Source organism: Blennius ocellaris, assembly GCF_963422515.1.
Source record: "Blennius ocellaris genome assembly, chromosome: 12".
NCBI lineage: Eukaryota > Metazoa > Chordata > Actinopteri > Blenniiformes > Blenniidae > Blennius > Blennius ocellaris.
Window position 1 is genome coordinate 17,220,063 of NC_137661.1, and position 16,324 is coordinate 17,236,386.

Genomic DNA, 16,324 nt, shown 5'->3' on the forward strand with positions numbered 1-16,324 from the left:
CAAAGGCACTTATGCAGCAATGGAAATAATTTTAGGAGTGACCCGAGCTCCTCTGCCTTTTGTCAGAAAAGGAACAGAAAAGGAGAAAAGAAGCAAAGAGGAACTAGATGACATTTGGACAAACTCCAGGTCATCTCGGCTGTGACACACACAGACACACACAGACACACACACACGCCCATATACAGTATACCCACAGAGAAACAAACACATTGCTTTGTTTCTTCTGAGCACCACTCGGCGCAGCTTGCTACAAAGGTCCCTGTGGAGAGGCACAACATTTCTCTGGTTGAACTGGTCCTATTCTGACTGAACTCTCTCTCTCTCTCTCACACACACACACACACACTGTCGTCAATGAAAGCCATTTCCTCTCACTGAGTACCACTGCCCTGAGACTTACAGTAGGATATTAATGATATCTCCCACCCTCCTGATGCCATCTTATTATTTACTTCCAATAGTAAATGACTTAATTCAGGCCAAAAATTAAAGGATAATAATAATAATCATCCCATAATTCTAAAATTAATGGAGCTGAGAAATCAGGAGATACTTGAGACGGAGCAACCTAAGACACAATAACCAAATATTCAAACCATGGGAATAAAAAAAAAGATAAGTTTAACAACTGGATCACAAAAACACAGACTACAATACATGAAAATAAATTTTGCAGCCAGAAGATTTTGGAACTTGATTATAAACTGTAAAACTTAATAAAAAAAAAAAAAGAAGAAGAAGAAGGAAAGATTAATGTACTGATCCATGCACCAACATGGTATCCATGGCATTGTCTCTGCTGGTTTGTCTATATGCAGATGTTTGGACCCAACACATGTATAGCCAGCCAGCACAAGGGTGCAGTGTGAACAAAGTATAAGGAGTAGTAAGTGTGTGAGGTATCCATGCTGGACTAAGAGCTTACGGCTGGCCTTCACTCGCTGGCTGCATCATCCATCCCGCTGGCAGATGGACAGTATGTCTCCTGATCAACAAAGTGGATTTTATGGGTCTGTGGAGGACTGTTTGGTGTGTCACGAGGAACAGTTTATGTTTGTGGTTTGCTGCTGGACTTTGAGGTAGATTCTTCCTCCACAGTACAGGGACTTTGAGCTCTCAGGGGAAGCTGACTCCTCATTATGGCACAGAACAGACTGAGGCATGCATGCAGACAGTCTCTCCTTTGGCTACAGTCGACTTTAAGAATAGTTTTGTCAGATGAGGTATTTCTCTTTTCCCAATGCGGCCCAAAGTTTGGTTATTTGCTGAGTCCAAATGTTTACGTACCACTTCATTGTTTTTGGCAACTTTTTCCAAAGTATTTCCTTGAGAAGTTAACTCAAAGTTGTGTGTGATTTATTCCAGTCGTTTTAGTCAGTGGTATGTGTGGTTGTCGGCATGCTATGTTTCATGACATACAGGATGAGTCTAAACAATGTGACACATAGCAATTATACAGCTAATGACAGGATACTATTTGTAGAACGCGGGGGTTGCAGCCAAATTGGGGTGCTCCAGGGAGTTGATGGGGGTCAAGGGACTTGCTGAGGGACCCACAGCGGTGACCCGTCGGCTGTGGGTTTGGAACCTGTGAACTCCAGGTCCACTCTACTTACTAAGCAAGCGTTTTGCAGCCTCGTGATCTTAGCGGAGATTAGCTGCACAGGCCATGTAATTACAGTCAAATTCCAGATTTTAATGGCTAGCCCATGAGAGTGCAGGGGGCTCATGGTGGTCAAGCCTGATATGATCTGTGTCTTTCTCTCAGAAAAGGCATAGGTCATTTAAAGCAGAAACTCTATTATGGTCCGGTTAAACGTGCAAGCTTGAATTTCACACACTGATACACACCATTACGTTGGAGTGGGATCCCAGCCCATTAGCTCAGTTCTCCTGGAAAAACAGATTTTTAAAAATCTAATACTGTGACTAGTTTCTAGAGACTACTTAAGGGAGATTGAAGTGTTGAAAGTATAATTTTACTAACTATAATGTTCCGTGTTGAATGCGTTTTATGGTAAATCTCTCAGTGTTTTTAATCACAGCACCATTTCAAGAGGGTACGCAGTCAGAGTCTCTGGTATTTAAATTATGAACTTGACTCCTGTGCCTGCACCCGGAAAAACAAAGAATAGGTAGGATGGAATAAAGTGGACGGTATCTCTGTTCTATATTGAGAACACAGAACAGATCTAATGATGAGAGGTTTTAGTGGTTTATAGTAGAAAGGGGAAAAACCTAAATACAATGCAGTAGCCAAGCCCTGGACCATTTTAATTCTGCTCTTCTGAGGTTAGCTAAAAGAAGCATGCTTTTCTAAAACAACAAGCTATTTATATTGTGTAGTGAAACACATAATGACCACAGTCGCAACAATGTGAGGGCTCTGGTGGTTTGTGTTTTTCTTTCCTCTGAAGTCTGTCTGAAATTAAAGAGTCCCGAAACAACATCTAATTATCACAAAAACATCTTATATGTTAAGTGTCATTACATTTTCTGGTTCTCACTCGGTCCACTGAGAAGCCCATAAAAGTAATTTTCTAGTTTCTGTCTTCTAGTGTAGACTTCTTGTAGTCTATTTTTTGCTTTCTTTTGATTCCTCATGCACAATAAACACATGAAGAACCATCTGCTCCGAAAGCAACTGGCTCCTGTCTGTGACGCCACTACTTTTCCTGCAGTAAATAAATAAATAAATAAATAAAGATACAAAATTTTATCAAGTTTTTGAAGAGCAAAATATATGAAACCACTATATTGAAGTGCTGTTGAATGTCCTCTGCAACACAATCAGTTACATAACATCGCTCTCCTTCAGTTTTCGAGAGTATGCTAAGAAAGGTTAATTAAGAATGTGATCAAAGCCTTGAGCGGCATGAAGTTTATGCCAGCAAATTTCACTTTCATAAGCACAGGAATATTGCAGCACAGCACAGAAATATCAGCAGCTCAGGCTAGCACACGCACACGCACACACACACACACACACACACACACACACACACACACACACACACACACACACACAAAACAGTCTCACATACAAGATCAGCATCAAAATAAGATGGAAATCCATTTCTAACCGAGAATGAGATGTCAAAGGGCTCCTTGCAGCCGTCAGAATGATCTAAGACACAAATGACTCAACACGAGTGGGCATTCTGATTTTTTCACACTTGTGCGCCAGCAAACACTTTGGCTGGTTGGCTCACGACTGTGGCCCACTCTCTCCAAGTGCATAATCAGTCACATTAATGAGAATGGTAATGTGATGCACAAGAATTAGTCCAGGTCCTCAGGGTTGAGTCTCTCAAGGTTTTGGAAGAGAAACTAGTTGCATTGGCCGTAGACTTACTGAGCTTTAAAAAAAAAAAATAACATTGCTCTGAGCATTCCAGCACACAGCTACCAAGAGGCCTGACAACAATAACAACAACAAAATGTTCTGACGTACCCAAAGACAAAATACTAATATTTGACTACTGAAAGTGCTTTGACAAAATCAATACAGTTCTCTTTGTAATAATGCTGATGCAAGCTGTGGTGGGAGGTGAATAGCACTGAGGGACACACCTACACATACACTCACACCCCCACATACACACACTAGTCCTCACACTATGTTGTGTTTATGACAAAAGTTCTGTAACTCGACTCCCTTGAGTCGCTGTGTCCCTTGGCACTTCGATGAAGAGACGTAGTTCACCGAAATACAGCAACGGCTTAGCGAAAGTGTTGTGCTTCAGGATTTATCCACAACATCCACTCACACAGACAATCTTCAGTCTGAAGTCACTCTAAATACCAACCCCTCAGTGAAAACATCAGGGAATTTTTCTTTAACATACTGAGTTTATGCAAGTGTCTCTGATGAAGATTGCGTGAACAAATGTTCCTTTTCAGATGGATTTGTTCTTAATCCTCTCTCTCTTTCTCTCTCTTTCTCGCTCTCTCTCTCCACCCAGCCCGGGGGGGCCCAGGGCGAACATCACATCTTACCTTCTGGTTTTTTTAGGTTGGCCTGCTGCCTCGAGGAACCACTGGTCCTAAGATGCATTAATGAATCTTTGAGCCAGCCTCTATTTGCGTTTGAGTCTGTGTCTGTTCTTTTTGTCTTTCTGTAATGACCAACGTGTCCTCTGGCTGCCACTCTACATGACATTCTCCTCCTCTCCTTCTGATTCTTCTATCCAGGAATCTATTCATTTCAATCAGGTACGTATCTCATCCTGAGTCCTTGAATGTGGGCAGAGTGGCCTCCTCCACATAATACACACACATGCGAACATGCGCAAACACGCACACACACGCGCATTTCCCTATCTGTTCTGTTTCACACTTACATTTGTAATCCTGACTCATTTGTCATTTTGCTTCTCCATGCTAGCCTCAAGAGAGAGAAACTAATTTCAGGAGTGAAAAGGGATTATCAGATGCAAACGAAATCTCCCCACCTCCAGACAAAGATACTGATGTAGACTTTTCATGGAAACAAAAAGTATCTCAAAGCCGGCTTCAGTCTGCATGGTAACTCTCAAGGCAGAAGCAAGTCAACTGCCACACTTGCAATTACTCCTTATCAACAGTGGGGAACCAACTTGACAATAGCATGAAAATGCTGAGCTGATGGCTCGTAAAACACTGGCACCAGCGACTGCAGCGAGCATAATCAGCTTTCCTTTTTTTTTTTTTTTATTTCATTGTTGTGAACGTTGTGCAGTGACAAATATATAAATATTAGGTGTATAAGCACATGTCAAATAAGAAGTGCAAAGCCTGCTCATTGTTATAGCGCAGGCATGTTATCACATTAATGAAGGCTCTTCATAGAGGATTGGTCCTTTTTTCCCCGTGTACTAAGTTAGACCTGCCAAACAAATAATTGGTCACCACACTAGCTGTCTTATTAACCTGCTCCCATACCCTCACACATACAGACACAAAACGCTGCCTGCTAACCATGGTGAGGAAAAAAATCTACACACACTGAAGATGAAGCAGTGGAGATGAAGGGAGGAGAAATGTGTGAGTGAGTGCGTGCGTGCGTGCGTGCGTGCGTGCGTGCGTGCGTGCGTGTTTGGCGTCAGCTGGTTAAAGCCTGCAAGGCAGTAAATTAACCATCTGATTAAGATTTGAAAAGCAGTAAAGGAAATGAACATAATGCATCCAATTACGAAAAGAGACAGCGGTAAATACTGAGCTTCAAGCAGTTGCGACTTCCACCTCGAAAATAGCTCCCCAAGAACAACAATTCCAACAATAATGTCATGCATTCACACTGCACCAGCATTTATTATATGTAGTTATGAAATTCATTGCTGCAGTTGTCTAACCTCATTTTTACTGTCAGAGCCTGGTCAAAGATTAGAAAAAGAAGAGAAGAAGACAAAAAGACAGACAATAATTCTTCCAGATGTTTTTTTTAGATCCTTATCCTTATGAAAGAGGATGGAAATCTGAACTAAGGGGTAAGCACTGAAGCCCCTGAGCTTTTCCTCCATTATAGTGTGCGCCTGGAACTGTCCCCCAATTACAGCCTAAGCCCTGCAGAGCTTCAAAGCTACTTTGTTGTGGCCGTTAATGATGCTGATGACAGCACAGAGGATCCCTATGTCAGGTAAAGCAGTACGACTCAAAACAACATAGAAAATAATTGTGGGGAAAAAAACCAAAATTAAAAGGAAAATGGTCTGTGCAAGAAAATGTGCAGAGATGACGGACAGATCAGTAGTACCAACTAAAATCCTGACTGCAATCCTCAACGTTTGGCCCCAACAGTGGTGAGGATCAGTGTTTCTGTAGCTCAGCACTGAGTTTGCCCTCTCTGGGTGGCACAGTTCAACACAAGCTCACAGAATCATCAATAACTTAAAAAAATTGAGTGAAGTTACAAGTCGGGGGGCTTGCTGTGAAGACAGGAGGCAGACGTGAAAGGTATTTCATTACTCATTTCACAATAATGTGAATGATTTTGACTTCTCTTTTGTTGCTGTTAAAGCAACAGCACTTTTTGTTGTTGTTGTTGCTTTTCCTCTCTAAATGCATGCACATGAAAAGACTCAATCAATACTTTTACCCTAATGTTTCATGGCACATGACACACGTAGGACCTGCAAGAACTGGAGTTTAGGCATTTTCTGTCTTGTATAATACTTCAGTTTTGCCTCAGATATCGAGTTTCCCTGTACTGACGGTGCTGCTTCACAGAGCCACGGGACAGTGTGGCGGATTTTGAAATAAAACGGGCAGAACAAGTGAGGCTATTTATAAGACGCAAGCAGATAATTGTTGAAAAGGTCAGAGCAGCCACAGCAGGTAACAAGTGAGCACACAACAGGATTTCAAGCCAGCACAGTGATGATGTCGGCAGGTAAAGATGAGGTCAAAAAGAGCAGTTGTTTGAGGAGACTTGCTGATTAGGAGCTGTGTCAAAATCAATACACTTTGACCTAAAAAACAAGTAGATGGCTATCTCATAACCAAATTGGAAATAACGCTTTAACATTTTAGCCTTGTCAAACACAGACTTATCGAAGCGTAACAAAAATCTCCAAAGTATACTTCGAAGAACATCAAGAAAAATCCAGGAAAGGACATATAATAGGAGCAGAAAACCAATGTTTGCTCTCGCCAGGCAGCAGGCAAACCACACAGCAACATCCCGTAATTGTAATGAAACAAATGTATGCTCAAATATCAGGCAAAGGGATTATAGAAATGTTTGAAGCCTCACATCAAACACACACACAAGCATAAACTGGGAAACTTTTTTAAATAGTCTTTGTGTTTATTTAGAATGTACACACACAAAACTTCCCACACTGGCAGAGACAGACTCACATTCTCAGACAAAGACGCAAGATCGATATGCCAGAGTGCTGCAAGGCTGCAGTAAATATGAACACAGAGTGCAACAGAAATATTGTATTGCAGAACATTGTGATTAAAATGTTTTTGTTTTTGTTTGTTTTTTTAAAAGGCATGTTTCAAAAAATGTATGGTTTAAGGTGATATCCATGGTATCACAAAGAATTTGTATTGAATTTGAGTGTAGAAGCAAACGCTATAAGTATGTCTTCATTCACTTACCCATTCATACCCTTACTGCACGTTGTCTTGCCAAACCATTCCCATCAAACATTTATCCCTTTCTAAGTTCCCTTGTCCTGTAATGTACATTGTGCATGCCTCTATCAGGGACTAAAGAAATGAAGGCAGTCTCACTCAGAGACCTAAACAACCATACATCATCTGATGACCGAGGGTGATAGATGCCTGACAGACGGCCAAACCACAGGACGTGCTACATGAGTCAAGCGCACACACTCCTCCGTTGCGCAGATATGCGTTTGCACATGTATCCATCATCACCGTGTGGGTGGAGTGTGTTTGTGTGCCTCTGTTTGTCTGCATGCGGCAAGCTGGTCCGAACGAGAAATGCCTTGCAAGTGTCTATCTTAGTGGCGCCACAGGACAATGTAGAGGCCAAGCTCATGCTCCGGAGCTGGATGATGAGATGGGTGGATGTGGAATGCCTTACTCCAATTTGACGGTTTAGAGAAAATTAAGCCATGAATAACGAGACCCTTTCTGTCTGTTGCCTTTTCCCTCCCACGGAAATGAATGTGTAAGTGAACATGCAAATGAAATGTAAAGGGTGAAGCCTGGCCTGAGCTCTGAATGTCACAGTCAGTCATTGCAGCCTCTCTCTAAGTGATGCAGACAGAGATCCATTCTGATTGCCCCACCAGTCAAGCCAAAGGGTGAAAAACATTTACATGCAAATACTAATGACCCACCAGCTACTCTGAGCAAGCTAGCTATGGCCTTCTGAATGCACAGCAACCACAGAATACCCTACACAGAGCACTTGCCAATCAGCAACTCCATTGTGACATACAAGCTTTAGAAGGTGTTATGTGTGTTGGATATAAATTATTTTTGCTTTTGTGGCTTATTGGTTTGTGACTTCTATTGTCCCAGCTCCGCGTATCAAGTGAAATTAATTAATTCAGATGGGCACAGTCTACTGCATTAACAGATTTACCCCGAAGAAGCTTAAATACTTCCTATGATTTCCATATAACTCCTTGGCATACAGACTGTCTACCATTGTTACAGAAGCCACTCGTCTCTGACGGCATCGCCTGATACCATAATACCAACTGTCCATTTTTCTATTTGAACAATTATAATCCATAACCCAACATATCAAACATGCTTCATACTGAAGTGGTTACTATCAGGGGACAGATTGCTGGTAGACTGGCTCATTCTCTGGGGGTCTTGGACAAGGGAAGACCCTGGCTCTCTTCCGAGCTGTCACACATGGTTGGAATAGTTGGTTCAAGAAGCCGCCTGCTGTCATCGGACCTGTTGCCTCCAGATGGGTCCCTGGGTCTGAGTCTATGATTGCCGCCCTCAGAGAAGACACTCTGTCCTCCTCTTCCACCCCTCGCAGCCCTTTTTTTTTTCCATCTCCTCTCATCCAGCGATAAGTACATCAAACTTGACCTTCCCTTCATCTTTTCAACGCCTAATCACAAAGTCCAAACCATCGACCTTTTGTTCTTTAACCTTGACATTCATCTTTTAGCTCCATGTGACACTTTTATCTCATCTCTCACTCATTGGCTCCCATTTCTTGGCTAAAATCCCCACTGTGAGTGTGCGTGTGTGTGTGTGTGTGTGTGTGTGTGTGTGTGTGTGTGTGTGTGTGTGTGTGTGTGTGTGTGTGTGTGTGTGTGTGTGTGTGTGTGTGTGTGTGTGTGTGTGTGTGTGTGTGTGTGTGTGTGTGTGTGTGTGTGTGTGTGTGTAATGAGCAGACGCACTGCACAGCAAGACCTCTTTGATTCGGCACAGCAGAGACCTACCGTAAGGCTGTACATTAATTGGTGCTTCTGAGCCATTAATTTAGGCAAGCACGTACAAGGACCCACTTTCCCTCCACTTTCCAACAGCAACACAGCTGAAAAAGTATCCTCTCAAGACTCGCCCACTACTTCCCATCTCTGCCTCTTCTTTCTGCTCATGGCCTTCCTTCTGCTCAATCACTCTCTACTTTTCCCAATTACCTGACAGTTCAGTCTCATCCATAAACCATCAACACATCACTGGCCCGTCTTGCCTCACCCACTCTCCATTTTCTTTTTGCTTCACCATCAGTGAGGGAAGGGAGACACTAGGTCACAGTCTCTGCTCCATCCCTCCACTTTGCCAACTGCCCTGCACCCAGTGCCAGGAAGCCCAGAGTTTTCTTTTTGTTTTTTCAGCATGACTGATTCCCTCAGGTCACTGAACGCATTAAGCTGTTAATTACCTCAAAGCATAGAACAAGTGGCAGCTTGGCAATAAAATTACCAGGCATTTCCTTTTCTTTTTTTTTTTTAAAGAGTACTGTCACAAACTGAAACAGCAGCACTGGTCATACAAGCACAGACCACAACGAATGTCGTGAGAACAGGAGTAAATAATTCTGTCGACACGGAAAAACCCAATAAGAGGATTCTAATTTTATTTTTTCCTGCTTCTCTGCAACCATAAAACTACAGGATAGAGCCATTTGGGCTGGAAGTTCCCTCAAGAAATGAATCAGCTATAAAACAGCAGCAGCAAGATAATACCAGTCTGGCCCACGGGGCACAGTTTCTTCAGATTCACGCTGTGCTGATGCGGGAAATGATTCAGGATGTGTGACCAGCATCCCCTCCACCATGTTTCCCACCATACAGTAGTTAAATGACGCTTTATTAGTTATGTGCTGGGTGATCATACCAACCCAGCCAAAATAAAACTGAAGGGGTGCATTGAGTGTGTCTGTGAATACTGCAATTCAAATAAATGTTGCTATTCATACCATGTGAGGGAATAAAAAATTAATACGATTACAATATGGCTGCGAGAACTGAAATTGCAGCTCCAGGCTCTCGGGTTGAGATGGCGAGTTATAAGTGTGTGTGTGCGAGCCTCAATATGCCAGAGTTAATTCATGCATCGGTGGTGGTATATGGGACCAGCCCAAGCTCCTCATTTAGTCCCTTCTCTTGTTAACAAACTGAGGCAGAGCTGACACGGAGACTTCATTTGTGTGTGTGTGTGTGTGTGTGTGTGTGTGTGTGTGTGTGTGTGTGTGTGTGTGTGTGTGTGTGTGTGTGTGTGTGTGTGTGTGTGTGTGTGTGTGTGTGTGTGTGTGTGTGTGTGTGTGAAGAAGGAGTGAGAGAAAAATGGGTGAAAGGCTATGAGTACGCGGCTTAATGACAAGCAAACAGGCTGCGACAAACCAGGAAGTAAATGTTGGTGCCTTTCTCAATCATGTCAGCAGTGTCTTCTCACTCGGCCTTGCATCACATGTGGTCTGCTGCCACCGGTTTACACTCGTGGATATGTCCCTTTCTCAATGCTCCAGAAAATGGAAAAATCGCCTGTTAGCAACTTTTTCGGATACACTGGTATACACGCGCACAGGAAAACGCAGTCCCCCTGTGGAGGTACAATGAGCTTAAAGCCTACATTGGAATGCCAGTTTCACTGAGGGGAAGCATCTTTATTCAACAGCCACTTGGCCTTTGGTGATAGCAGCTGCATGCTTTGTTCCTGTCATACTGTGCTACCTCGGGCTTACACAACATGACACTGCTCCAACGTCTCCAAGACGTTCTGTCACAGTTAAAGGCCATAGACAAAAAATATTGAAATCATCGGCTTTACAAACTCTGAAGACAGACTAGCCTGTGGCTGCTGGTGAGAGTGACTGTATGGCAAAACTTTTCAAAGAAAAATTAATTTGTTCTTATTACTGACTATATTGAGCTTCTTTCTTTGAACTTCCATTGCATTGCACATATAAAAGCCATAAAGAAGAAGAGTTGAGAGTGAAAGAAAGACAGAGAGGGAAAAACAAGTGATTAAAAGATAAAAGGAGGTGCGCCGTTTACGAGGGGAACAGCGGTGTGATTAAATGGCGGAGGTGGTCCCACTGGGCCAGAGGCCTGATTGCATTTTAATAGGGGGGCTGGGTGATCCTTGACCCTTTATGAGGCAGTGGTAGCACCTCAGTGCAGATCAAACTGCCAGCCTTGACAAACCCCCCCTTGAAGGCATGCGGGCATTGAGAATGAGGTGTGTTATGTGTGTATGTGAGGGCTCGCAGGGTCATGGGCAAACGTGTTTATCCTGCTGCTATGGCAACCACAGCAGTAGCCTTGGGCAAATAACAACAAGCAAAGCTGTGTGTGTGTGTGTGTGTGTGTGTGTGTGTGTGTGTGTGTGTGTGTGTGTGTGTGTGTGTGTGTGTGTGTGTGTGTGTGTGTGTGTGTGTGTGTGTGTGCTCTCTCACAAGACTATACACAATGGGGAAAGGATATGTGGAAGGGATTTAAAATCTGAGTTGTGTGATTTGATATGTCTTCAATTCATACATTTCAAAGAGATGCACTGTGCATGAGATCTCTCTCTCTCTCTCTCTCTCTCTCTCTCTCTCTCTCTCTCTCTCTCTCTCTCTCTCTCTCTCTCTCTCTCTCTTTCTTTCTGAGCTGGCCTACCCCTCAATCATCAGTCCCTCCTTTTCACCTTCTCTTTCTCCCAGCTCCACATGCTAAGTGGGAACATTGTTATGGTCAATTTGTCCCATTCAGGGTCCCAGTGGGCAGTGTCCCTGCCCTGACAGCCTGCAGACAGAGACCACACTGCCTGAGAGGCCTTGACATCAAGGTCCATAGGGGGGAGAAAGCAAAGGAAAGGAAGGAGAGGCGAGAGAGAAACAGGAGAGGAGAGGTAATGAGGAGAGCAGCGGTACAGGGACTGAACTCAAAAAGAAAAACAAGCAAGGCAGGAGGCTGAAAAAAGAGAATGACAGAAAAAAAAGACAACGAAGTTGGGGTGAAAGTCTTATCATGAGCCCCAAGACTTTGCTGCTGAAAAATACTGGATACACAATTACCTATCATGGGCTGTACTGGTGCTGTACTACACTAAGGACAATTACAAAACAGTTAATATAAGGCGAACAGTACAACTCTGATATCAAAATCAAGACTTTGTCTTCAAACTTGTGATTGCACAAGTCCAATCGAACCATAAGAGAAATGAAGAGGTTTGCTATTCCTGATAGGGGGAGTCCAGTTGATAAGAGTAGAGTTCAGATTTCTATATACAGTATAGATTTTCACCCATGTAGATTATGTGACAAAGAACAAAATTAAAGCGGCAAGGTGAGACTCAATGTTAATTAAAAAAAAATCCTAAACTTGTCAAACTCATTTATGACTTGTACTTCTCTTTTCTGGAACTACCCCAAGCCCACAAGTGATGTAAACCCTGGCAGCATGCAGAGGGGATTTGGGGAAGAGGGATTAAGTCACCGGGTAAAGGCACCTGTTATTTTAGGACATAGGGTGTAGCACTTGCTGCAACACAAGGGGGTGTAGGGCGCCTGTTGGGGTCCAAAGAGCAGCACAGACAGGGCACCCATTCACCCAAGGCTGGACGGTGCTGAATCCCACTTGAATAAGGACGCAGAGCAACTGACACACACACACACACACACACACACACACACACACACACACACACACACACACACACACACACACACACACACACACACACACACACACACACACACACACACAACGTCCAATCAAGACAGGAAGGCAAACAGACACAATGCAATGAACACTGTTCCATATGCTTCTCTTTGATAGACTCAGACAAACACTCACTCAGTCTCTTTCTATTTTGTCCCGTCCTGTCACACACACACACACACACACACACACACACACACACACACACACACACACACACACACACACACACACACACACACACACACACACACACACACACACACACACACACACACACACACACACACACACACACACACACGCCCACACACGCAAATGCAATTCTTCAAACTAATTGGCGGTTCAGACTCTGCAGTAAAGACAGCAGGGATCTGTCAGGGACATGTGTGTATGGTGGGATGTTGCAGATCCCCAAATTAGCTAACTTTATAATAAATCACTGGGCACCGCTAGCCAAGGATTAGCCAAGCTCCAGCGAGCAGTTTGTTAAGCTGCGAGGAGAAGCACTGGGGATGGAGAAAACACCGCCAAGAAGTGACATCAGCATTGAGACCTTGGAACAGTGTTGCCCCCCCTGCCTGGTTTGCTGGGCACACATTTAGCCTTATCTGAGTTGTCCATTGACACAAAATCTTGTTCCTATATTAGGCCTAAACGTGGAACTATTGCTTTTGCATCTCTTTAGGTTTTTCTGCTAATCACGTTTAGTGTTGGGTACATCAGCTCTCACATCAGGTAAACCGTATCTTTAATGGCTTCCTTTATGTTTGCCTTACTTAATACTCTGTAAATCTTGCCCTGTACAGAGCGATTTCTTTTGGAAAGAGTAAAGGCTCCTACAATCTAGTAATTTATACACTGACTGGGAAAACATTCATCCCCTCTTTAGTGCATGTAGAAAGAAATCTCTCATGAGGAATGTCAGTAGAAACCACAAAACGCTAACATCTTAAAAGTTGGTACACTTGAATTAACAACATCAGTGTCTCCGAGGTACATCCCTTGAGACATTGAGCTCTCTGACGTTGCTCATAGCACATTTCAGTATTTGATGGTAGTATAATACATTACATTTAGTCACTTTTATCATTTCTACCTTTCTGGGAATATCTTGAAGCTCAAGCAAAAACCATGCGTGTCTGCCTGACACAAGCAAGATCAGAAAATCTATTACAGGTTTTACCAATGCTGAACTAAATGCTGGGGTTGTACTCATCTTGTGATTGCTACTTGTGTATTGGCCCTTCAAAAAGCTGTCAACCCATGAGAGAAAAGGTATCTAACATCAGAAGAAGCAGCAATCACCATATTCAACAACATCTAGGGTAAAACGCCTTTTTTTTTTTCTTCATTTCATCTCAATGTCTTTCACAAAACCAAGCATGTCTCCGGTCTGTAGAGATAAGTGGTTAAGAAAAACCAACATAAACTAAGCAGACAAGACATTGTCTGGTCCAGATCATCATCCATTGAATGTGGGACCTTATCAGCAGGAAGGAAGTATCTGTGTAACCTGCAACTGCACCCCCGAGCCCCGGCTGTCAGAGCAGGTGACAGCACAGAGGAGGAGAAATTAAAGAGGCTCTTGTCCTCCGAGGCTGATTGACACAGTGGGAGCAACAGAAAGGTTAGTGGAGTTGCTGGTATTCCCTTGGCTGCGTCTACGCTCAACAGTGGTCAAGAAGCACGGTCTCACTTTTCTTTAGATGTCCCTCCTTCTCTTCCCTCCTCTCCTCTCTCACACACCCGGGTTCATTATAGAAATGCCGTGACCCTTGGGGACTTCACTTACTTCCCTGTCTCTCTTTCCAGTCCACAAACCTCAGTACTGGACAAAAGCCCAATGAAAGGCAATTTGAATTTGAAACGGGGCCACAACAAAAACATGTAGTCCACAAACGGAAAACTTTAAGAAACTTGGAGCCAGCAACTGAAGATTACACAATAAACCGAAAATGTGATTCTGAAACTATCCAGCAAACCAGATTAGTGCCTTGCACAGATAGCAGCTATTGCAGGAGGAAAAGAGGGTGAGAGATGACAGAGCCTGGAGGTAGGAATAGGGGCCATTAGGGGCCCAGCGGGTAGGACTGTAGAACACATACAACTGGTAGCTGATAACAGGCAATCGCAAAGCTCACATTATACAAACAACAAGCAGACACATAAGCACGGGAGAAAAGACAATAGCATTCTCATAGACAAGACGCCAAAACAACCAAAATATAAAATTATATATATATTGTTTTTGTCATGCTTTACAACTATAATGTCAGAAGGAAAAAGGAAACTTGTTTTTATTTTTTTTATTTTTTTTACTGCCATCAAAAGGCTCCTATAGTAATTCCTATTTTATGAAGCTGACACCATATTATAATGCAACTAATGATCCTTGTCAACACATCTCTTCTCAGGCACAATAACTATGTGGTGGAATAAAATTACGCTCCGGGCAGCTTAAATTGTTTTGTGCGTGGCTGCAAGCTACGCAGTATGAAATTGAAAATTACGCCGTGAAACCTTTTGTGTAAACCAAGATGTCAAAGACCGCAGCTCACTCTCGACAAGGGCGATTTGCTTAATCTGTTTTTAAATAGCTTGATCAAGTACATTTCACTCTGTAATCGACTCATCCCGAGCGCGGCGCAGCGCGGCGCAGCACGGCGCAGCGCATCCTGGAGAGACGCACCGCCACCCAGCACGGACCACCACACCGGACAACCCGAGTCACTCACCTCTGATTATCCAGGGGAAGGTGCCGCTGAGATTGAGCAACTGTGTGAGTCAAGTGCGTGTGTCCCACTGCATGAAAAGGGGAAAAAAAGAAAAAAGAAAAAGAAAAATGAAAAAAAAAAAAATTCCGTGAGTGATCAGAGGAGTGAGCAGGCTCGTTAGTGCGTTACCAGATCCTCTGCGGGAGCTTTGTGAACTACTCCTCCCTGTCGCACCTGTCTCTGGGAAGAAAAAACGGATCCCGTGCGCTGGCCTGACATCCCCGAAACAACTGTCTCGGGGGTTGAGTGTCCGGTACACCACCACCACCCCCTTGGCTAGTCTCGACACACTCGCTCACACATGCAAGACACACACGCGCGCACACACGGCACCACCTGTCCCCCCCCGGTGCGAAACAGCCCACAAAGATCTCCTATGTCGCGCAACGACACATGGCATTCCCCCTTAGTCTCTGCAGCAGTCCCCCCTCAAAGACAGCCGTCCGGGGGTCCCCAAGTAGTCAGGGAGACGCTGGAAGCGGTGAATGATGAAAAAGGAGAATGCATTAATATCCCATCCAGCACTCCACTGGCGCCCAAACCAGCTGCAACGCTTGGAAATCACATATGCCGCTCTCCTCCCGTTCGCTCGCCCAGTTGCGTTATCAATCTTCCGTCCCCAACAATAGTTGCTCTATTTCGCCGCTGCGCACGACTGCCGCTCTGTCATTGCTGCGTCTTTTCCGCTCCCGGGTCTCACTGAGAGAAATTGCCGTGCGTCTGTCTTGTCCCACTTCCCCGGACGGAGTGAGGCTCGGGATCCGGCGCACGGCAAAGTCCCATTCATCCGGTTATTAAAGATAGTTGCCGTTCCTGGAGCAGCACTCGGGCGCAGGGTGAAGTGGGAAGGACCACGGCGTTCGTCTTCTAGCGGCAGCGTGAGCTACAGCATCCCCGGCACCGCTGTCATCCACAAGAGACTCCTGAAGCCTGTTAGTGCCAAAACCTGAAGCAGAATTA

The 16,324-nt window shown here is 44.0% G+C and overlaps 1 protein-coding gene across 1 annotated transcript in view; it reads right to left on the reverse strand.

Annotated features, from left to right (window-relative positions):
* sema6bb (sema domain, transmembrane domain (TM), and cytoplasmic domain, (semaphorin) 6Bb) overlaps nucleotides 1-15,387 on the reverse strand; it is a 131,246-nt gene extending 115,859 nt beyond the window's left edge. Inside the window, exon 1 of the mRNA XM_080505628.1 lies at nucleotides 15,326-15,387. The gene's annotated coding sequence lies outside the window, so the exon portion shown is untranslated. The remainder of the gene's footprint in view (nucleotides 1-15,325) is intronic.
* Nucleotides 15,388-16,324: the final 937 nt, after the last annotated feature.